Genomic DNA, 24,162 nt, shown 5'->3' with positions numbered 1-24,162 from the left:
ATTAATAACAATTTGTACAGCAATTTATAGATTACAGTCAACTTTACCTCAGTTGATACCAAAATGATCAGGAAAATTATTTTCCTCATTTTACAAATAAAGAATCTGAATGTTCAAGTGCCTTATTTGAGATTAAAGAGCCAAAAGACATGAATATGTTTTCCTGATACAAACTTGATGTTATTGCTACTAAAACCTGTTACCTCTTTCTAGGTATGAATGATATTCTAGGTATAAATTTTCCATCTGTTATGTCATCTTTTTTCCTTTTTTTAAATCAGTTTTTATAATGAAATAATTTCAGACTTACAAAAATGTTGTAAAAATAGTACAATGAATTTACATATATGGTCAGCCCTCTGTATCCATGGGTTCTGCATCCACAAATCCAACCAACTGCAGATAGAAAATATTTGAGAAAAAAATTCCAGATAGAAAGTTCCAAAAAGCAAAACTTGAAATTGCCAAGCGCCAGCAACTATTTATATAGCATTTACATTGTATTAGATACTATGAGTAATCTGGAGATGTTTTAAAGTATACAAGAGGATGTGCATAGGTTATATGCAAATACTACACCATTGTATATAAAGGATTTGAGCATTCTTGGATTTTGGTACGAGTAGGGTTTCCAGATATTGAGGGATGATGATACTCTTCACCCAGTTTCCCCAAATACAAACATTTCACAGAACTATAACACAATCATCAAAATCATGAAATTAGCATTGTTATAACATCATTATCTAAAATTTAGACTTCATTTAAATTTCACACATTTTCTCATTAACATCCTATTTATAGTCCAATATATAATCTAAGATCATACGTTGCATCAATTGTCATATCTCCTTAATCTTTTATAATCTCTAACAGTTCCCCAGGCTTTGTCTCTCATGACTTTGGAAAAGTACTAGCCAGTTCATTTGTAGATTTTCTTCTACTTGGGTGGGGGTGATATGTCCTCATAATTAAAGTCTGCTGTGCATTTTTGGAAAAAGTGCCATAGAAGTGATGTTGTATTCTTAGTACATCATATTAGGAGGCACATGAAGTCAATTAGTCTAATTAATGATAATGTAAATTGTGCACAAGGTTAAGTGGCGTCTTCTAGGTTTCTCCAATGTAAGGATATTTCCACCTATTTAATTAATAAATACCTCCTGGGGAGATATTTTGAGATGACATAAGTATCCTGTTTCTTGTCATCTTTTCACCCACTACTGTGTTATTTGCTGAATGGTAATTTTCTATTTTCATCATTCTTTCTTCATTTATTAGTTGGAATTCTTTTCTAAAGAAAAGCTGTTCCTCTTTCCCACTTATTTATGTACAAACCCAAATATTATTCCTTTATTGTATGTGTTTTAATTCATTAATATCATTATTTGATTTGTTGTTCAATTTGCTCAGATTCAGCCATTGAGAGCTCCTTCAAGTTGGCTCCTTATTCTTTTGACACATCACCATAATTTTTCTCACTAGCTCTAAAATATTCCACATACATCTTGAATTTTCCCATTCCCAGTCCTAAAATCAGGTATTTTCTAAGGATATCTGATTTTATTTATTGAAGAATGACATTTAGAAACCAAACTTTTTTTCTACAGATACTCATTAGTCATGGGCCTTCATTGCTTTTAGGCATTCTCAGTAAGCAGAGCTAAGAGATATATCAAACACCCCCATATCTATATCAATTTCCATATTAGTAAATAGAGATAGTGTTACTCTGTCTTCTTATAATAGATTTTTTCTTGTTGAATTGCATTGAGGCTAATATCTCTAGTACAATACTGAGGCTAATATCTCTAGTACAATACTGAATAGTAGTAGAGATAGTAGCTATCCTTGCTGAGTTTTTGATCTTAGTGGAAATCCCTCTAGAGTTTCCCTTTTAAGTAAGATGGTGGATTTTAGATAGATAGATGGATAGATAGATTGATAGATAAAAGTTCCTATAAATTACTTATTTTCTTGAATATTTTTATCAGCAAGAAAAAGAAATCTGAATCTAGACAGAGGTATGAGATGAAAGACATAATGGCAAACATGGACACCCATAAAATATGCCGTTGTATTAACAATAAAAAATTTCAGTCTTCATTCACACCATTGTCATGGCCTATTTATAGGCAGTCTCATTCCCTGCCCCTGGACTTTGGGATTAGTCATGAACTTGTTTTGGTCAACGGCATAGCCAAAAAAAATGAAAGTCTGCCAGTTCTAATACTAAACCTTAAGAGGCCACACATATTTCCTCTTGCCCACTTATGATTTTGCCATTGCCATGAGAAGATGCTCTTCCCTTGTATAGCTGATGCCTTGCAGAATGGACACCAAAATAAATATACATAGAACAGAAGTTCCCTAGCCAACCACAAACCTATACTGAGAAGCAGAGCTGTATAGCACAGTACAATACCACTTAGATCAGCACAGCCCCAGCTGAGAGTGTTCAGTGAACCAATCCTTTATTTTAGATTCCATTTGCTTACTTGGCATAAAAGGGATATATAAGGCCTATAATCTCTTGCCAACCATTTTGAGCCCTTGTTTTGAATAAGGTACTTTTGTATTTTGCTAATCTGCCAGAACAGCAGCCTTTTTTAATGCTAGGATCTACGTTATAGCCTCTAATTCCCAATATCATTCTTTAGGTCTTTGACTCTCTCTCATGCTATTGCACTCACAGTGATTTATTTGCATTATTTTTTTGTCAGTTTGGCCTAGAATATTGAGGGTGTGTATTTGATACAGCGGTTCCAGCTCATTTCTTTCAGGGAAGCATTTGGGGGTAGTAATCTTCCTAACATCCTTTTTTTTAATAGCCTGAAGAAGAAGAAGAATTCTATTGGTCCACTGTCACAATTGCACCACTAAGTTAAAGTTCTGAATCACAATCAATAACTCCTACCTAATCTCTAATCAATTTTCCTTCTAATATATTAAGAACTCTTCGCTCTGGCTTTTAAGGCTCTTTCACCTTCCTTAGGAAAATCTCTTTTGACTACTTATAGCCCACCATTTGCAAGTTATTTATGCTCCCATTTGGCTCGAATTTTCCTTGTAATAACCTCTTCACTTCTGACGGACAGTAATAACATAAATTTAACAAAAGTTAATCATGTTAGCCAATGTTCCATTCACATTAACAGTACACAAAATATATATACTAAACAGTAATATTCAACAATGTTCAGGCAACTGAAAGAACACCTGGTCATTGCAGTAAGCTTCTACCAAAATATAGGGAGAAAAAGTCTCCAAATTGCTGTAAAGGAGTTCAAGGCAAATCATATTTCTATGAAAAATTGATGTACCATCAAACATGATATAGACTTAGACATTTCAGTGAGCTCATGTTATGAAAGGTGTAACTCTTGTGTTTTATACCTACACACAGTAAAAGTATCAGAAGTGTCTGAAAAGGCTGTCTCATTACGTAGACCCTTAAATTGCCATCCTGCATTTTTAAAACTCACATAAAAGAATGGATTTGTGATATGAAGAGTACATTGATTTCTCTGAGTTCTATCTCTGGAGTGAAAAAAAAATTGAGGCAGTAGTTTAAAGAGCCTTCAAATTCAATGTTCATGCCAATAATAAAAACTTTCAACAGAGAATGTTCAAAAAGAAATTTGAGTTTTTATACTTAGATACAGTATAAGACTGGGATACTAAGTTTATATAGTGACAAATAGTTATTTAGAAAGAACTGATGCTTTCAAGCAACCATAGGTGGTCTACAAGCAAAACAGAATCTCAAGTACTAATGAAGGAAAAACTGACCACCACAATTTCTGCTGTCAACTAGAAATAATCTAGAAATTCAGTTTACACCAAGCAGCAAGCTCAAGGCCACTTACAAAGAAACTATGATCTTTCAAAGAAGCTCAAAGATTTCACTGAAGTATCAACTTGACTATTTTGTAACTATTGTGTTGCCACCAGCCTTGAGCACAGAGGGTTGAGTTAATTCTCAGCAGTAGCATCACAGTCCATACAAGGATCCACGACTTTTGCTTTAATGTCTTTTTTATTCCATTCCATCCCAGTTACTCTTCACTCTCATTCCCTTTCTTCATAGGCAAGCATTCTCAAATATTTGTAATCATTCATTTAGTTAACACTTTTTATATGAATCCCTATTATGTGTCAGTTCAAAGGGCTAGGAATACATCAGTGGAAAAACACAATAAAAAAAAAATACCCACAATAGAAAAAACAAAAAACAAAAAACAAAAAAAAAATACTGCCTTCTGGGAGGCTACATTCTAGCAAGGGATGCATAATGCAAAGTTAAGTAGTAAATATTATTAAAGAGTGATAAGTACTATGGGAAAATAAAGAAGAGGAAGAGGAAATGCTGGGGCCTAGGGCTATTATAAACAAGGTAGCCAGTGGATGTTCCCTTGTGGCACAGGTCACAACTGCAGCAAGGTTTCGATCCCTGGCCTGGGGAACTTCCACATGCCATGAGCACAGCCAAACAAAACAAAACAAAACATAAGGTGGCCAAGTAAGGTCTGACTTAAGAGGTGACATCTGAACAAAGACATGAAGAAGATGAGCATGTAAGCCATGCAGATATCCCAGGAAAGCCCTTAGGAACAGCAAGTACAAGGCTCTGAAGTACGATGGGTCTGGTATACATTCATGCATATATATTCTTGCAAAATGTACATTGTTGTTTTATGTGTTTATATGTCAATTTTCACAATTCTATTTGCAATAATCTGGGTTCTCCGGAGAAATAGAAGCAATAGGAGGTATACATAGAGAATTAAAAAATAGAGCTAATAGAGAGTTAAAACTAGATATAGATAGGGACATGGATATAGATACACTGTAAGAAACTGGCTAACGGAGTTCCTGTTGTGGCTCAGTGGTTAACAAATCCAACTAGGAACCACGAGGTTGTAGGCTTGATCTCTGCCTCGCTCAGTGGGTTAAGGATCCAGCATTGCTGTGAGCTGTGGTGTAGCCTGGTCCCACGTTGCTCTAGCTCTGGTGTAGGCCAGAGTCTATAGCTCCGATTAGACCCCTGGCCTGGGAACCTCCATATGCCACGGGTGCGGCCCTAGAAAAGACAAAAAAAAAAAAAAAAAAAGAGAGAGATAGAGAGATTGGCTAACATGGTTATGAAGGCTGAGAAGTCCAAGATCTGCAGTCAGCAACCTGGATCCTGGAGAGCTGATGGTATAGTCTACTCCAAGTTCAAGTCCAAAGGCAAAAGAAAACCAATGTCCCAACTTGAAGACAGAGAGGCAAAGAAAGAATTCTTTCTTACTCAGGCTTTTATTCTATTCAGTCCTTTAATAGACTGGAAGAGGGCCACCCATGGGTGGTGGTGGTGGGGTAATCTGGTTTACTAGGAAAGTCTCCTGATTCAGATGCTAATCTCATCCAGAAGCATCCTTATAGACACACCCAGAAATAATGTTTAACCTAATATCTGGGTACCTGGTGGACCCATCAAGTTGACACATAAAATTAACCATCCCAGTATTGTATTATGCTTCTCATTCTGTTTCTCACTTTCCCTCAGTACAATGTTTTGAAGATCAATAGTAGAGGCAGATAGAATTCTGAGATGGCCTCCATGATCTCTGCCCTGGGGCATGATGTTGTCATGTTATGTGGCAAAGCAATATTGCAGATATAATTACAGTGACTAATCAGTTGACATTAAGACAAGACGATCAGCAGAAACGAATCTGACTAGGATTCATGAGGATGTGGGTACAATCCCTGGCCTCCCTCAGTAGGTTAAGGATCCAGCATTGCCATGAACTGTGGTATAGGTTGCAGATGCAGCTCAGATCTAGTGTGGCTGTGGCTGTGCTGTAGGTCAGGGTTTTAGCTGCAATTTGACCCCTAGCCTGAGAAGCTCCATATGCCTCAGGTGCAGCCCTACAAAGACAAAAAAGGAAAAAAAAAAAAAAAAGACAAGATGAGGATCCCAGTGGGCCTAATCTAATCACATGAGCCCTTTAAAAGTAGTTTTCCCTGGCTTCTTACAAAAGAGAAAGTCAGAGAGATCTCAAGCATGAAAACCATCCCACACATCATGACTGGTTTAAAGAGGACGGAGCCATGTACTGAGGAGTCAGGTGACCCCTACTAGTTAAGAGCAGCCCCCTGAATGACAGCCAGCAAGAAAAAAGGAACCTCAGTTCTAGGACTCACAAGGAACTGAATTCTGCCAACAACCTGATTTAGTGGATTCTTTCCCAAAGCATCTAGATAAGAACCCAGTCCTGGTGACACTTTGATTTCAGCCTTGTGAGACCCTGAGCAGAGAACCTAGTCACACCAGGCCTGAACTTCTCAACTACAGAAATGCAAGATAATAAATGGTGCTGTTTTAAGAAACCAAATTTGTGGTAATTTGTTACACAGCAATAGAATCAATACAGGAGTGTTGATGTACATTTTATTTGTTTAAAAAAACACACATAAGAGTTCTGCTGTGGTGCAGTAGGTTAAGAATCTGACTGCAGCAGCTCAGGTTGCTGCAGAAGTGTGGGTTCTATTCCCGGCCTGGCGAAGTGGGTTAAAAGGATCCAGCATTGCCACAGCTGTGATATAGGTCAAAGCTGTGGCTTAGATTCAATCCCTGGCCCAGAAACTTCCATATGCCAAGGGTGCAGCCATAAAATTAAAACAAACAAACAAAAAAGCCTCACCTGGTGGTCACTTCACACAAAGGAAGATTCCAAGAACTTTACAGGTATGAATTTCTTTCATTGTCCTAACTAGGAGATATAGGTTTTACTATTTTTTCCAGATTTTACAGATGAAGAAACTAAGAAAGAGAGAAATTAGGTTACTTGCCAAATGGCAGGTGCCAAAACCAACAGTCAAACCTAGGTGATCTGGCGTGGGGATGGATGTTCAAACCCCACATCTGGTTCTTTGCTTCCAGCTGCATGGTATTTCTTCCTGTGCATCTGCCACACTTTACTCTTAATTCTCTAGGGATGGAGTTCTCGTGGCCCTTGCAAGAAGCTTATCAAAGAATATCCTACGAGGCCCTTCACTGGCTCTAGGGTACACATAGAGTGTGACTGAATACTTCTGGAGGGCTCTAGAATAACCGCATCTGTTTACACCACCAGCAGCCCATTAGGGCCACCATATGGCCACCGTAGGCATCTCCCAGCTTTCCAATTCTGGCCAATCTGATGAAAAGTGATATTTCACTGTTTATTTTAAAGGAGAATGTCTCTCTCTTTCTCTCTCTCTTCTTTTTTTAATACTATTTTTAAAAATTGTGGTGAACATGTATAACAAGAATTTTGCCATTTTAACCATTTTAAAGTTAATTCATTAGCATTAATTACATCCATAATGGGGTGCAATCATAATTATGTATTTCCAAAATCTTTCATCACCGCAAACATCGCTGCTTTTCAATCTGCACTTCACTTTAAGTATCTCTTCACAAGCTTTCAGTACATTTACATTTGACTCTGCCCTATTTACCATTAGAAGACAAGTTAAACTAATGAATCAAAAGAAGCTCTACATCCTAACAGCACATTTTGTCAGAGTCAGACAGCCTTGATTGAATTTGAGGCTTATATCTAGCATGGAAGTAATAGTACTGACCCCTCTAGGTCCTTCTAAGTGTTAAATGAGTTGATAGATGTGGAGGGGCTTATCACCATTTCCAGCGTAAGTATCACAAAAATGGCAATTAGTGTTGTTATTATTGACCTTAATAGTACTATTATTAATTATGCTTGGGCTAGCATTTCATTCAAACCTCCCCTGACTCAAAGGGTGGGACAGGCCATCCTCCCTATGGCAGCACCACCCTGACCACTAATGGATCTCGGCTCAGGATTTTGTGGAGAAAAAAACCAGGACTGAGAAATAATTTAAATGCAGAACCAAATGGAAGGGGGAAAAGATTCAAACATAATCTTAAGTAAGGAGCAGTCCCCAGGCTGCTTGCTAGTGGGGAAGCTTCTCTTCCTTGGGTGGGGCTGGGTGAGCCCAGAGCCCACAGGCAGAGGATGGGCCCTGTGCTCCCCCTAGCCCTGCTGGAAGGAAGCAGCTCTGTCATACCGATAAACATCTGAATCTCAAGGACTGCCAGATGTACTTTTTTTATGGTCTGTTTTTAAGATGCTGTGATACGCTAATGTATGTTTTAGGTCTGAATCCCTTCAATTTAATTGATGACACTAATATGTAAATCACTAAATCCAGCAGATTTCACTTATAATGTGAGCTATCCATCATTAGTGTTTTGAAACAGGAGCCAGGTTTTGCTTCCCACTGTTATTATCTTGTGTCCTGTTCCCGGCAGCATAGTCGAGAGTCATTCCATTCTTGCCAAAATGCAGAAAGGACCGAAGTGAACTAAACCCAAAAAATAGCTTTACTGTGGAGGAAAAGTATTTTTACTCCAAAAGTGAGAGTCCAGTAGAATCAGCTCGGTAGTGTTTACACAGTTTTCTTTCTTTATGCAGTTTAATCCAGCTGTCTGCTAGCATTTGAAAAAGAAAGAGAAAATTTAACTACTCTGCTTAGGGCAATTTTAAAGTGTATTTTTAATCTTCCATATTATCTATGTGCTTCTTTATTACGTTTAAGAATTCCTAATTGTAGAATTTGCTTACTGAAATTGTGTACTTTGGGCTAGAAAAGAATATTTAGAAATCCTTAAAAAAAAAAAAAAAAAAAGGCAAGTGGGAGTGGAAATTTGAAAGAGGACCGCCTAATTCAGCACTAAAAACCAGTGTGAGAAGCAGTGTGTGTGAGTGTGTGTGTGTGTGTGTGTGTGCGTGTGCGTGGTGTAAATGTGCTTTTCAAAGTGCTGAGAGGTTGATGGGAATGTTTGATTAGCTTCTCTCAGAAGAGAAAAGGTGCTTGGACTTCTTGTTTCTTCTTTAGAATAATTTGGATGGGATTTGTGATGCAGAACAGCTTAAGGAAAAAAGAATATCCATTCAGTGTGGTGGAAAATTTTTGAAAAAAAAATTTGCTGTCTTCAAACAAGGTATGTCTAATGAATTACTAACCTATATAGTTTGCTTTCCGCTCCTTGTTATGAATACATGAAAATGTATTTATCATTTAGAAACTAGAATACATCCCTTGACCAAGTAATGAGTCTGTACAAAATTTTGGTCTCAGGAGAATTGAGATCAGATTGGGTGGTAATTGACATCCTTGAAAACTAATATATATCTATATATATATATCAACTATAAATAAGTAGTGCTGAGACAAGATTAGAACAAGATTTTTGCTGTAGCTTTAAAGCAACTTAAATGTGGTTAAATAAGCTGAAAGGTATTACATTTGTGCAGAACTTTAAAGTACATTTAAGTCTATTACCTTGTTCTTGTTTATCACTTACTTCCTACATGGAATGCAACAGCAACATAACAAACTGTTTATTGCAATGTATGAAAAGCAGAAATGGGCACTTGTATGTGAAATTAAAACAGAAATGATTTAGTATAGATCTTTACTTCTCTCTATTCAGACAGATCTCAGAGGAATGTGGCTAGATGTGCATTTCTGTATCTTGTTTACACTGGAAGTGTTTTCTTAGTCTGAATGCTTCTTTAACTGATAAGCCCAAGTAAGGGCTGGCATTGTTAAGTCTACTATTGTAGCCCAAATTTGCACAGGGAAACAGGATACCAAATCTCTTTTAATCATGATTTGTGTTAAACCAGTATAAACATGAAATAAATGCCTTGAGCTCAGGTTAAACAGAGAGGATAAAATTGAATAATTAGACTCAATGATTTGCTCCTAACAACCCATGGCATCTTTGCCATCCCCAAATCGAGAGTGGAATTCAAGATTTTCTTTGGATTTATTGTAAATATAAAACCAGGCATTCTTGGCCATGGTGGTTATTCCAAAATGGGAGCACTAAGAAAATAGCATTTTGCCATTACGTTGTGTTGCAATAAATTTGGAAGTTTCGGTGGTAAAGTTCTGAGGTGGTTTTTCCCTCCGTCTCTTGAAAGATGAAAACAGCCTGCAGCAAGGCAAGATCAAATACTATTTGTTTGTGTATTTTCTCTGTTGTATGTGTGAGCTTCAAGCAGCAGCTACTCCGCCCATAGGAAAGCTGGAAGTGTCTGTCTTTTATTTATTGAATTAAAATACCCTCTTTTGTAAAAGGGCTTTCGACAAAGAATTGCAAGACGACAAGGGCTGCATTTTTAATTGCAATATGCTAGTTTCCCAGAGTAAGCTTCATTTAAATATATCTTACACCTCCCCACTGAAAGGAAATACGTTAGGAACTTTGGAAATGCTTAATATCTATCCTGACATAGCGTTTACTTTATGAATAGCGTTTAGAAGATCTAATTATCTTTTTTGCCAAGTTGCTGATCACATGAAGAATAGTTTCTTTCAGAGAAAATACACTGGGTTTGAGAATGGTTTATGAATAGCATCAAGAGAACAAAAATGCTTGTGCTGTTCTACTCTATAATTCCTCTAAGACATACTGTATATGGGAAAGCAGTGCCGTCCAGGCTCAGGTCCCAAGCCAAGAGTCCTAAATTGCAGTAACAGCTCAGCCCACTACCTAGCCATGCTACCTCAGAAAAGGTGTGTAACAGCTTTTGACTTGTGTTTCCTCATCTGAAAAACAGAAAGAGCAATGCCTGTGTACACCCCTTCCCAGGATGATCTTGAGGTTCAATAGTGATTCTCGGTTTTAAAAGGGTTTTGAAATGTAAAAAATTCTAAAGAAATAGAATCATTTTTCCCACATATTCCTAAAAAAAAAAAGATGCATGGGAAGGAATGACTGGTTGTAAAATAAATGTTTCGTGGCCTCCAGGATGTCCCCATTATCCATGCCCATGTGTGTCACTTCTCTTCTCTTTGCTAAATTGGAGGCATGAGCCAGGTATCAAGAGCAGTGGGTACACAACAGAGCACACAGGCCAATCTGTCAGTGGAAGGGCTTTCTAGCTGTGTGACCTTGGGGAGGTTACTCAACATCTCTGTTTCTCCATTTCTTCACAAATGAAATGAAGAAGTTGGATAAGAGAGTTTCTAAGTTTTCCCTCTAATCTTATGATTCTATGCTCTCAACAGACCAATGTCACTGGTAAGACTCTCCATAAACTACAAAATCAAAACAGGGTCATGGAACCTATGATATGCTTAAAATGTTTATGTGTACCTAAGACTGTAAATATGTACAAAATTGAAAAGTAACAATTTTTACATTAACGTAAAAATAGTTGTGTGTATATACATATATATGTGTGTATGCATATTTATACATATCTATCATATCTATTTATATATTTTTTATATATTTATATATTTTTATATATCTATATATCTATATATATATCTATTTATACATATATATATACATATCTATTTATACGTATTTATCCATAGTATACTGAGAACAGTGTGATTCAAGTGGTAAGACAGACTTCCTTCAGTTCTATGGTATATCTCTATGCCTCTATAACCTCAAGTGGAGATAATGTCAAATATCCAAATTTAAGGCAAGGCCAAGGCTAAGTAGCCTTCCTAGGCCATGGATCCTGTAGGCAGGCAGGAGGCTCTGCCACTTTTTAAATGTGTTAACTTTGGCAGTTTTGTAAACCCTCTGGGCCTCAGGTTTCTCATCTGTAAAAAGGGTCTTTCATTAGTGGTTACCTCACAGAGTTGTGGCAAAAAGCTTCAAGTGGTGCCTGGTACAACTGTCAGTACCCAAATGTTAGCAAGTAATTTTTTATCGTATGGGACTGGAATGAAGGAATCAGGTCAGCTGTGAAACATTATTTGCAATCCTCTTCAAACTTTTAAACATTAATATGTTGGATGTAGGAAACAAATACATATGTGGAACTATGGGATATGAATGTAATTATTAGAAATTCATTGCCATCTCTTTATCCAGAGAATCTGAGCTAATCAATCCATCAGTGAGAGAGCAACTTCTGTGATGTTTGTATTTTGAGACACCCCAAATGTCCCCCTCTGGCTGCCTAAACACGTGTCTGCCCGTGGTTTGCAGAAGGCGGTAAAATTCCTGGCCCTGAACACACATATGGTGAGAGAGAGAAGTGCAAAGGGAACTTGCTGGCTTTTATGGGCATGAAATTCTCTCGTGCAAGTGGCAGTGAGCAGCTTCAGCTCCTGCAGAGAATGGAGTAAGAAGGGAGTGATAGACCAGAGTGATAGAGCAGGGCAAATCTAGGCTACCCATCAGAAATGTCTTTTTGATAGCGCCTGTTCTTACATTTGAATTAAGGCATAGGAATGCACACAGACAGCCAGAGCCCTGACTCCTACACTGGCCTACACTGCCAGGCTCCCTTGCAATTAGCCCTCCAGCTGTGCACCTGCACCCCGCCAACCCAACTCCCACTGCCAGACTCTACTGCTGTGTGCAACCTGTGGTGAGACCCTGCAGCCACAGGAGTGCATGCTGACAGCCGGGGGCCCCACAGCTGCTAGGGCACCCAAAGTTAGTCCCAGCCCTTAATGCTGACCCTGGCGCTCACCCCTACATGTATGTCTGCAACTGGTCCCACAGTGGAACGGTTACCGCCAGCTCCAGTCACCACTTCTACCTGACCTGAAGGCACCACTGAGGACCCCAACAGCCTTTGCAGCTACTGTGGATCTGACACAGTTCTCTCCAGGGACCACAATGTTGACACTGTGACTTAAGATGTCAAACTATCACACCTCTTTGGACCTGAAGCTAACACAAGCCACCATCCTTGACCCTACAGCACTTGACCTGGGTCACAGCACGTTCCAGTGTGCCCCCTCCCGCTGGGGAAGATCTTTCCTCACAGACGTCAGTCCCTGATGTCTGAGAGAGGTGATTGCTTCTTCAAACGAGTATGCATCACACAAAGCTATGTAGCATCAGAGAAACAGGATGCCACCAAGAAAAATACAGTAAAACTTCAGTAACTGACCCCAAAGAAATGGAGACACATGAACGGCTTGACAAAGAATTCAAAATAATTCTAAAGATGTTCAGAGCGCCACAAGAGAACACAGGTAAATATCCTAACCAAGTCAGGAGAAGAAAAATCAGTCCAACGAAGAGATTAAAAAAAAAAAAAAAAGGAAACATTAAAAAGAACCAATTGGAAGTTTCAATTAAAGAAAGATACACACACACAAACAAATTTAAGTCAGTCTAAGATCATCTAGGTGAATTCCTGTTTATAGACCAGGAGGTAAAGGGCCAACATCGTCTTCACAGTAGGGCAAAGACAACTTAAGCTTTGTTGATCACATTTTCCTATGGTTACCTCATCCCCAAAACAGTTGTGGATACTGGGTTCAGAATTTGTTTTTAATCAACTCGAAAACGTTTCCGCTTCAACAGACGGCAAACCTTAAAGAAACCCTGAGAGACTGCCCCTCGGAAGGAAAGGCTCTCGCTGCCTGGGAAGAGCACAGAGCAGGCCCCAGGCAGGCGACGCTCTGAGGTGAGGCCCATAAAGGCTGCACATCGTGCTGCAACCTGCAAAAGGCAAATCCTGCCCAGGGCAGATGTTGTGACTGGGCTGGAATCCAGGTCTCATTCCTCCAGTGCTTACACCCTGCGGGAGAAGGGTGAACTGGGATGACAGATGCCAAAATCCTTCCTCAGTCAAATCCACAAGCCAGGGTCTTGAAACAACCGCCCCCCACCCCCCCAAAAAAAATGCATTTGGTTTACATTCAAGGTGTTTGATTCTGGTCTTAGCATTTTAAATAATATTTAAGCTTACTTCTGCTTCATTATCACTTCGTGAGATCCTTTTTTCAATTCTTAAGAATGCTAGGTATCATTCCTTAGCCATTCGATGGGGCCAGTGGTCCTGCAGTCGTCTAGGAAGTTTTCATGAGAATGGGCTAATGATCCCTACAAATCTCTGAGCAAAGAAGGAACAAAACTACAGAACTGTTCCCCTTCAGGGGCCATAGAAAAATTTAGCCCAAGGCTAGTCATAAAGTCATGGTTCCTTCACCAAGAACCCTAAAATCAAGTTATGGCTAATCCTAGCATAATCTTACTGAGAGAGATTTAACTGGTTGCTTCACCGCTATTAAAGTCCTAAAGTCTTAATGGGTCATGTTTTGCAAGAGGATGGTTATAAGAATGATGATGATGATATTGTTATCATGATAAATCACCACTCCAACAATAATAATAATAATTATTGCCAAAACTTACAAAGTTAGTTTTAGGTACCAGGCACTGTTCTAAGCCCTTTTCATATATTAACTCATTTAATCCTAAGAGCTACTACAGCAGATGAGTTGTTATGATTCCCATTACACAGATAAGAAAACTGAGACACAGAGAAGGAAGTTGTCCAGGCTCACCCAGCCACTAAATGATGGAGCTCAACTTCAAACCCAAGCAGGATATTTTCAGAGATGACGTTCTTAACCCACCAGGCAACAATTACACATGCTCCTGGTTTTTCTATCACTGCACAAAATCAACCTTTGCCATCCCTGAAAATATCATTTTCAAGCCCAGTCATATTTCTAAAAAAAAAAATCACTCCTCCTTGAGGTATAGCCTCCCCAGGAATACCGATGGAAGGGAGTAGAGACAAGGAAGTCACAGGAGAAGGCTGTCAGGAAGGGAGGTTTTTATTTCTGTCATTCTTGAATAATTGCCTGACTTAAGAATCACTTTTCAGGTGTGTTGCGAAGACCTGACTCTGAGGGGGAAGGCCAAGGAGCTGACCTCATTATCAAGGTCTGTGAGTAGCCAACCCCCGAAAGGTGTTCTTTAACTTCCCGCTAGGGTTAGGTTGGCAGCGAGTCACAGAAAGACTCGTACTGCCTTAAGCTTCAGACTACTTCAGAAAATCACTTTCCTTGATAAGGGTCTCCACATGGACAAGACTCTAGTAAAAATTTCTCAAATTCTTTCCCTTAGCAAGAAAAAAGCTAAAGTTTTGTGTGGACATGTGGGGAAAATTCATAAAAATCACCCTTAAGGCTATAGAGAGAAGGAATTCTGAGCCTGCATTCTTTCTTCTCAGAAAAAAAAATGAAAAGAAAATCGATTCCTTTGGGGGAACCCAATGGATCGTTTCCAAGGGATCAGGTCAATGGCATCTCAATGCAAAGGGCATTCCTTCCTCTGGGCTCCTTTGTACCCCAGAGAGAAAACATGCTTTGGACATAAAGGTACAAGCTAGCTTGCCAGGGCTGGATTCACTTTTATTATACTGTGAGTAGATCCGAACGGTTAAAGGAATCTGGGAAAGCAGAGATACTCAATGACAGCAAAGCAAGTATGCATTGGGCCACCGCCCCATGCCACCCACCATTCTATGTGCTTGGGAAGAATCATGAACAGAATAGTCTCCATTCTCCTAGAGGTGCCAGTTTGGAACCACACAACCAACAAACACACATATGAGATCTGGCGGTGAAATGGGCTGCGAAAAACTTAAGTAGGATAAGGGGGCTGGACAGAGCAGTGATAGTTTGCATTGGGTGAGTAGATAAATGTCTGAGTAAGGGACATTTAAATGGAGGGAGAGATGACGGAAGCCAGGGAGCAATCCGTGTGGATACCTGGGGGAAGAGCGAGTGCAAAGGCCCTGAGGTAGGACCATGCCTGGGAGGCCGAGTGAGGAAGAAAAGAGGTGAGATCTGGGGTATGCTTTGGAAAGCAGAGACAGAGGGCACCATCCTAACACTCCTCTGGATTTCCCCTAGACGCCCCCAGTGTTCACTCACACGCTATCTGTGGACAGTTTCAGCCTCTGCCAGGGACGAAATCTGAGTAGGTCCTTTAGTATTGCAGACCACACTCAGAGTTTTTTAAGAGCTTGCTCAGAGTTCCCTGGTGGCACAGAGGGTTAAGGATCTGGCATGGTCACTACTGTGGCTCTGGTTACAGCTATGGCGCAGGTTTGATCCCTAGCCCAGGAACTCCCAAATGCTAGGGCTGTCGCCAAAAACAAAAAGAGCATGCTCACGTTACACCCCCAAATAAGCTCAGTTTAGTCATTAATATGGAGGTAAGACCCAGGTAATACTTAAAAACTTAAAAAGAGCATCCACAGTTTCACTGCCCACCCCAGGCTTGCTTTCTGCCATGGGGAAGGGGCATGACTGTATTCTGTCCTTCTCTGCTTTGCACCTTTACCTCTCTTCCCCTTGGCTGCTAATGGCAGTCTCTTCCTGCCCAGAACTGAAGAGGACACAGAGAGGAAAGAAAAAGGTAACTGGTTGTTATTGTTCCCTTGGGCTTGGCAGGCATGTACAGGGGTTTCTTGTCCCCATGGAAGCATTGCCATGGGTTCTTCAGAGATGCCCCCCACTTTGCTGGGGACCCCTCACCTGCAGTTCTCAGGTGTCATTACATATGAATCTGCTCTGGCTGGGGATTTACAGTTCCTCCCTCAGCCTCTGAGCAACTGGCGGCTGACCTCCAGCTGCTGAGCCCTCCCAGTACCAGGCTTGGGCAGGACCTAAAGCAACTGCGGGCTGACTCTCACTCAGGGAGTCTTATTTCCACGAGCTATTCACTGTCCCATCTTAATCAGGAGTCGAACATCAGTCCTCTGTGCCCTCTTGCCTGAGGCTCAGAACCAATCAGTCATTTTAACCGGGGTCACAGGGCGTCCAAGCTGGACTTCTCAAGGAAGTAACCAAGAACCGGGACCTCCAGCTGTTTGCCTCCGTCCAGACAACACAAGTGGTTGTAGAAACTGAGCAAATCGTTGGAGGAAAAGTTGTTGGCATTCTCCCCCCTCCTCTCCCTCCCCAGATGCAGAAGGGGAGTCGGTGGTGTCCCCACTCCCACCCACGTCAGGCAATGGTGAGAGAAGCCTCAAGAACTTCGGAGCACGGAAGGAGTTGGCACTTCATTCAGCTGAAACTAAGACAAAGGATCATCCTATTTTAACATCCCGTTACACAGCCAATTACAATACTCTCAAATGTTTATTTAGATGGGTGTGTTATGCCTGGTTAAACTTAAAAATATGCCTGGTGCATCACTTTACCCTAAATAACATTTGGGAGAGAGGAAGCTGCGTATGAGTTTAAGCCCAAGTATGACTCAAAAAAAAAAAAAAAAAAAAAAAAAAACTTTAAAAAAACTAAGACAATTTTATCACACAATTGTATGTATTTCACAGCGTGCATCTTAACTATTATCAACAGAGTTTTTCCAAAGAGCTTTGGATAGACTGTCAAGACAAAAAGGAAGCTGAAACCATCTTACAGAGTGGCAGAGTGGTAAAACGGGAGAGTGGTAAAAACGTTGGAGACCTGGAATGGAATTCTGGTTCTGCTACATATTCTCTCTATGACTTATAGCTTACTAGAATTGGACCGCTTACTCAAGTTCTGAGCCTCAATTTCCTACCCTGGAAAATGGGCACAAAAATACTTACATGATAGGATCACCACTTTAAATAAAACCACACGAGTGCCGTGTGTAGCAGTTGAGCTTTCAACAAATGATAGCTGTTACTGTTGGAAGGGACTCTAAACTTCGAAGACTTTCCTCGAAGAGGAACAAAGGACCAATCCCACCTCATGCAACAGGCCACTAGACAGCTCAGCTGCAACGAGCAGGAGGGACTTGGAGGGGTTCGAAGGCTTCACCCAAGCTGGGAGCTGCCCGAGAGGCCTCTAGAGCCCGAGGCTACACGGCTCCCTTTGGAGAGCTGGGTCTCCTGCTTCTAAAGGACTCCCTTTCTGCTGGCCCCCGCCAATTTCTGGGGCTTAATCCTCCACAGCCCTGGACAGCTGGGCGGCAGTCACCGCCCTCCTCCACACCCTCGTCTTCCCTGGCCTGCGGTTGCTGGGATTGAGGAATGCACTCTGACCCGCAGCCCACGCCGGCCTCTCCACCTCGGGGCGAGAGCTGAGATGAACCCCCTCTTTACCGAGAGGCCGATGGGCAGACCCTGTGGGTCTTGCAGACACACCCTCATCTTCCTTCCTACCTCAGCGGGAAGGCTGTGCCAGACTCGAAAATGTTTTTCTGGGCCTCAGAATTGAAGGCAGCCCAAAAAGCACAGAGCGTCCAGGCCAGCTGAGGCTCTGGGGATCACAGCTGGACTGAACCAAGTACCCAGCTCCAGACTCACAGTGGCCGGCCCCTTGGCAACCACAAACTTCAGAGCCCGAGTCCCTGGGAGGAGGCAGGGCTGATCCACGGTGTCAAACACATTAGGTAAAGAGGCTTCTGATGAGAGAAACGCATCTCCCAAAGCTTCCAGGAGAATCTTTTAAACCAAGAACGGTTTCCAGAGTAACTAAGAGGGGCAGTCAGGGTCCACCTGGTTTTGAGATCCTCTCCCCTCCCCCAGACTTACGGCTCCTCACCCTCCCTTCCATTACGGAGGATAAATAACTCTTGGAAGGAGTTCTTTAGAGCTCATTTGGGGGCAGGCCTGCAAACTAGTATTTTTTGCCACTGGCAATATAAGATCTAAACTACCACTTCAGAAACGTAATTACTGTTTGCAGTCTCACTAGAAATCACTATTGGTCGAAGCCTTTGTGGATGTGGTAAGCATTACCATATGTCAGGTTCTTAATGAGGTACAAAAGGAGGGTCTGAAACACATGCCCCAGAAAGGCTTTCTCTCCTGGCTTTTGTGACATGTCAGAACAGGCCACATGGATCAATGAACCTAATGGCACAGGCGTATATCCCTCATCAAACACATGCACCAGCTCTTTTTAATCTACTCCCCTGCCCAGCAATGAATAGCTTTGCCTAAGGATTTGCCCTGACTGATGCCATGATCAACAGTCATCCTGGAGAAAGGGATCCTGAGTAGTTCACCCTTGAGTCCTCCAAAAAAATTACCTATAACATCTATGGAAAAGTTCCTAGATTGGAACATCAATAAGCATAAGATGCTAATACATACACTGAAAAAAAAAATATTCTTATAAATCAGAGTTTCTCAACCTTGACACTATCAGGATGTCGGGCCAGATAATTCTTTGTTGTGGGGACTGTCCCATGTGCACAGAAGGTTCAGCAGCATCCCTGTCCTCTACCCACTAGATGTCATAGTATCTCCCATCCCAAGTTATAACAACCAAAAGTGTTTTCAAACATCGATGAGTCCTTCCCGGGGGGAGGGGGGGCAAAATCACCTCGGCTTGTGAACCATGGTCCTAAGTACATGCGGAACTCCACAGGGACATTCTGACGGCGGCAGGACCGAAAGGTCTCCCTCTCCCATTTTGTCCTGCCAGCGCATCCCAGGCACACAGGCTGGTTTCCCTTTCTCAGGGGCTGGCCCAGGTCATGGGATTCTTTGCCATGTTTCTTCCCAGAGCCTGGCTCTAGAGTTGGATAAGGCTTCTCTAGAGTTGCCTGCTTCAAGCCTACTACAAGGCGAGCACAGGTGGCCTTGTCATTTTACCTGTCATTTCCCTCCCAATCATTCCAGGGAAACAGGACACAACTAAACAATAAGCATGAAAAACATTTTGATCAAAGACTCAGGGACAGAAACCAGCTCAAACTGGCTGGAATAAAAGGACCCAGAAACATCTATGTCTTGTACCTAAGGCCAGGCCCAGCTGGGCCTCCTTCAGCCTGGAAATGGGACCTGGGAAAGTGGCCAGGAGCTAAAGCATCTGCCCACCCCGGTTCTCCCATGGCCACACAATTTCTTTCCTCCATCTCTTCCCTGCCTTCAGCTTAGCTCCCAGTTTTCAAGGACCTGATTTCCAAAGTCCCAAGAAAGATCTTGATTGGCATTTTTTTTAATTTATTTATTTTGCTTTTTAGGGCCACACCCATGGCATATGGAAATTCCTGGGCTAGAAATCAAATCAGAGCTGCAGCTGCCAGGCTACACCATAGCCACGGCAACGTGAGATACGAGCCGTGAGATCTGCAACATATATCACAGCTCACGGCAATTCCAGATCCTTAAGCCACTGAGCGAGGCCAGGGATCAAACACTCATCCTCATGGGTACTAGTCAGATTCATTTCCACTGCACTATAATGGGAACTCCTAAGTTTTTTTGTTTGTTTGTTTTTGCCAGATCATAAGCTTCTGACTATGGGTCCCTTACTTTTAGCAAGTGTTAGCATCTGAGCCACTTACTTCAAGGGTTTTGTGAAATTATAGATGTAACCAGTCTTTTAAAAGTGAAAGACATATATAAATGAGTAAAATAATGTTATAATAATAATTATATTAATAATTTTATAATATTATATAATAAATTATAGAATAGCTTGGAATTTATAGAAACAGTCACATGAGGAACTTGATATAGTAAAAAGAGCACAAGACTAAAATAGAGCAGATCTGAGCTGTGTGCCCTTAGGCAAGTCACTTCACTGCTCTGAATTATGGGAATAACAATGTCCATCTACTGCCTCAAGAGGTTCTTAGGTGGTTTGGATGAGAGAATTATTGAGAAAACATGCTGCAGATTCTGATGTAAACCTATATGATTACAGACTACCCTAGTTGAATCCACTATATGGACAGGCACTGTGAGTTAGAAAGCAGTCAGGAATAATCTTTCAGGGGCAAGCCCAAATGAAAGGGAATTTATTTTCTCACATAATAGGTGGTCCATAGGAGGGCCCAGCCTTAAGCACAAGACAGAGCTCCAGCTCCATTTCTCCATGATTCACTCCTTTTTGTGCTGGCTTTTTCCTCACACTAACTTGCCTCATGGTCACAACATGGCTGCCAGCATATCTGAAACATCCTGCTCTCTTGTTCATTTCCTCCAAAAGAGGCAACCTTGCCCTGAAAAACATAAGATTAAATGTTTTCTTTTCTGTCTATCCTCAGGACACAGCCCTATATACCTATATACCTTAGAACACAGCCCACCCTCGACCACATGATCCATCGGAGAGGGCCCTATGTGGACAGGGTCAAGGCTGTGGTCCCAAAGTGGTCACAAGTAAGGTGAAATAAATATATATATGTTCTTGGTATAGACTTGGAACCAGGAGCTAGGGATAGACCAGCTTCCTCTGAGCCCCCGGCTATATTTATTCCCTTCGCCAACTTGGGTTGTGTTATGAAGGAGGAAGTGGGGAAGTGGGTGCTCTGCTTAGGCAACCAACAGTCCAGAGAGCTTGGCTCAGGACACATCTTCAAGGAGCCTGGTGCATCCTTAGGAGCCAGCATATCAATAAAAGGCAAAAATTCCCTTGCCTTCCTAGCCTATTTGGCCTGCACTTTTCTTTTGCAATTTCTTATAGATAAAAGAAGGGAAGAATTGGAAAGAGAAGAAAAAAAGAGAAACCACAGTCCTCTCCAGCTCACTCTCTCTCTCCTTCTCAGAATCCTGGGGATTATCATAGTTACCACTGGTGTCATGGCAACAGGAAATGCAGTGTCATGGGCCTAGCCCAGAGGAATAGGATCTGTAGAAAGTTTTATATGCAGGTTGGGGCCACCTCCACGTTGTAAAGGCCCCTCTTAGTGACAGCCTTCCTTTTTCCATCTTCACCAGATCAACCCACAGCCACTGACAAATGGCCAAGGCTTTATATCAGGCAGAGATGAAGAAAGTAAGGCTGCAGATGTGGCCTCTCCCCATTCAGAGATGTCTGTCCTCAAGGGATTTCTGGCATTTTAAAAACACAGCACAAGCCTCTCATAAGTATTAAATGTTCCCAAATGAACACTGGCTCTTCCTGCCTTGTGGACAAAGTGTATGTTAGATGCTCCCCCATGTAGCATTGTGGATCAGACAAACACTGGCATTACATAAATCCTACACATCAGCTAGGGCAGATTTGCTCCAACTGAGTGGCTCATGTAAGCCTCTGGGGGGCTTATTAAAAATGATGAATGCAAAAATAATTTTTAAGTCTTCCATGTCTCCCTATTGCCTAAAGAATCAGTTCCACATTCTTTAGGCATGACACGCAAGGCTGACATGGCCTCTTCTTTCCTCTCTAATAGTCTGATTCCTCACCCAGCCTGGCCCAGCAGTCCCCAGTTCCTGAAGCTCCTCTGTCCCCATGAGGATGACTGAGTGGACTGTGAAGAAGTCCACTGTCCTTCCCTCACCATTCATTGTTTTCCAACTTGCCAGTTAAACGAATTTAAGCCCCTTCCAATCCTCATGCCCTAGGCCTACTTAATCATCTACCCCTTCGCCATTGCCATATCCTTGACAGCAGAGGTTCTCGATTCTGGCTGCACGGGGAGTATTTTAAACCTGGGGAGCTTTAAAATAATATTGATTCCAACTCAGACCAAGTAAATCATGACGCAGATGAGGGAAGTGCACTTGCTCATTAGGAAACATCTATGGTAAATAGTGATGTGAAATGCAAGGAGGCCTCTGCATTCAGAATGCCTGGTTTGAATTCCAGCTCCTCTTCTTTCCTGCCTTGTGACCTTTGGGTGAAGTGCTTAACCTCTGTGTGCCTCCAATTCCTTACCTTTCAAATGAAGGCAGAAATAGCCCCTACTTCTTTGGGTTCTTGTGAAGATTAAATGCGTTAATATATTACTGACACTTACTATGTGCTTGATGTTAGTTATGATAAGTATGCATTGGTTTCTTTCTAGAAGATCAAAGCAACTTGATGATAGGACCTGCACCTTCTTCCTCTCTGCCTAGCACAGGGTTCACACCCCAAATTTTTTTGCATGATTAAATGCATGCATGAATGAAGATGAACTTTGACCTTAGGAAATCAGGGAGAGTTAACATAGAATTGGCCCACGAGCGAACCTTAAGATGGAAACGTTTGTAAGAGGCAGATGAGGGGTGGTAACATATTCTAAATAAAACATTAGTAAGATCATGAGCCAAGGCACTGACATCCAGGGTGCAAAGGAAAGACCAAAAGTCTAGGGTCAAAGGAGAGGATTATAGAAAAGAATTGTAGTGAGATGGTTTAAAAGGTAAATTGGGCCATTTCAGACCTAATATTGTTAAGATATCAATACTATCTTAAGTAATCTATAGATTAAATGCAACATCAAAACATCAATGACATTTTTTTTCAGCAGAAACAGAAAAAAACATAAAACATTTATATGGAATCTCAACACGCTTAAGGAATTTGGGCTTTACTCTTCACAGAATGAGTGGACTATGAAGAAGAATTCTAAGAGAGTGAATGCAAAGACCTATGCTTTAGGAAGCTGGTCCTTTCCAACCAGAGCGAACAGTGACCTGGACCAAGAAAAGCAAGTACCAGGACTTCTGGCTGTGGTGCAGTGGGTTAAGAATCCGACTGCAGCAGCTCAGGTGCCTGTGGAGGTGTGGGTTCAATCCCTGGCCCACTTCAGTGGGTTAAAGGATACTGTGACTCAGACTCAATTCCCAGCCCAGCAACTTCCATATGCTGCAGGTGTGGCCATTAGAAAAAAAGAGAGAGAAGCAAGGAGCAAGTAGAGGGTTAGGAGATTGCTATAGCTTCTCATTGTTATCAGCACTATCTGTATATGTTGTCTTCTCAACAGATCATTTTATTAATTTCTGATTTACTAATATACACACACAGAGTAAATATTTAAATAGAACAAAACTGCATAACTCACTCCCAGCTCTGATGACCACTCACCCAGTTCTCTTTTCCCAGAGCAACCGCTGTTGTTGAAATAAAAAAATTAAAAGAGAGTACTATGAATAATTGTACACCAAAAAAATTGGACAATCTAGATGAAATGGACAAAGTCTTAGAAACATAAAACCTACCAAGATTAAATTATGAAGGAATAGAAAATCTGAATAGACCAATAACTAGTAAGGAGAATGAATCAGTAATCAAAAATCTTGCAACAAGAAAAAGCCCTGGACCTGATGACTTCACTGGTGAATTCTATTAAACATTTAAAAAAAAAAAAAAAACCTAACACCAATCCTTCTCAAACTTTTCCTAGGAATTGAAAATGAGAGGGACGGAGTTCTCGTCGTGGCGCAGTGGTTAACGAATCCGACTAGGAACCATGAGGTTGCGGGTTCGGTCCCTGCCCTTGCTCAGTGGGTTAACGATCTGGCGTTGCTGTGAGCTGTGGTGTAGGTTGCAGACGCGGCTTGGATCCCGCGTTGCTGTGGCTCTGGCGTAGGTCAGTGGCTACAGCTCCGATTTGACCCCTAGCCTGGGAACCTCCATATGCCGCAGGAGCGGCCCAAGAAATAGCAACAACAACAACAACAACAAAAAGACAAAAGA

At 41.3% G+C, this 24,162-nt stretch overlaps 1 protein-coding gene and 1 long non-coding RNA gene across 14 annotated transcripts in view; one reads left to right on the top strand and one right to left on the bottom strand.

Moving 5' to 3' along the window:
• The window catches only part of LOC110260034 (uncharacterized), a 149,295-nt gene that overhangs the window by 27,535 nt on the left and 97,598 nt on the right, over positions 1 to 24,162 (bottom strand). The window lies entirely within an intron of this gene.
• VIT (vitrin) overlaps positions 8,733 to 24,162 on the top strand; it is a 114,550-nt gene continuing 99,120 nt past the window's right edge. For 2 of the 11 annotated variants that reach the window (XR_014842248.1, XM_021087636.2), the window contains exon 1: positions 8,755 to 9,016. The gene's annotated coding sequence lies outside the window, so the exon portion shown is untranslated. Of the gene's footprint in view, positions 9,017 to 13,377; positions 13,476 to 14,684; positions 14,744 to 24,162 lie in introns of those variants that run through there. The other 9 variants (XM_085019571.1, XM_021087634.2, XM_085019570.1 and 6 more) reach the window with 9 other exon arrangements.

Source organism: Sus scrofa, chromosome 3, assembly GCF_054392235.1.
Source record: "Sus scrofa isolate SSC_HxYL_T2T_F1_AM1 chromosome 3, Sscrofa_HxYL_maternal_Yorkshire_Landrace_v2.0, whole genome shotgun sequence".
Classification (NCBI taxonomy): Eukaryota; Metazoa; Chordata; class Mammalia; order Artiodactyla; family Suidae; genus Sus; species Sus scrofa.
Note: the sequence above shows the minus strand (reverse complement) of the source record. Positions and strands in the feature narration are given on the sequence as shown.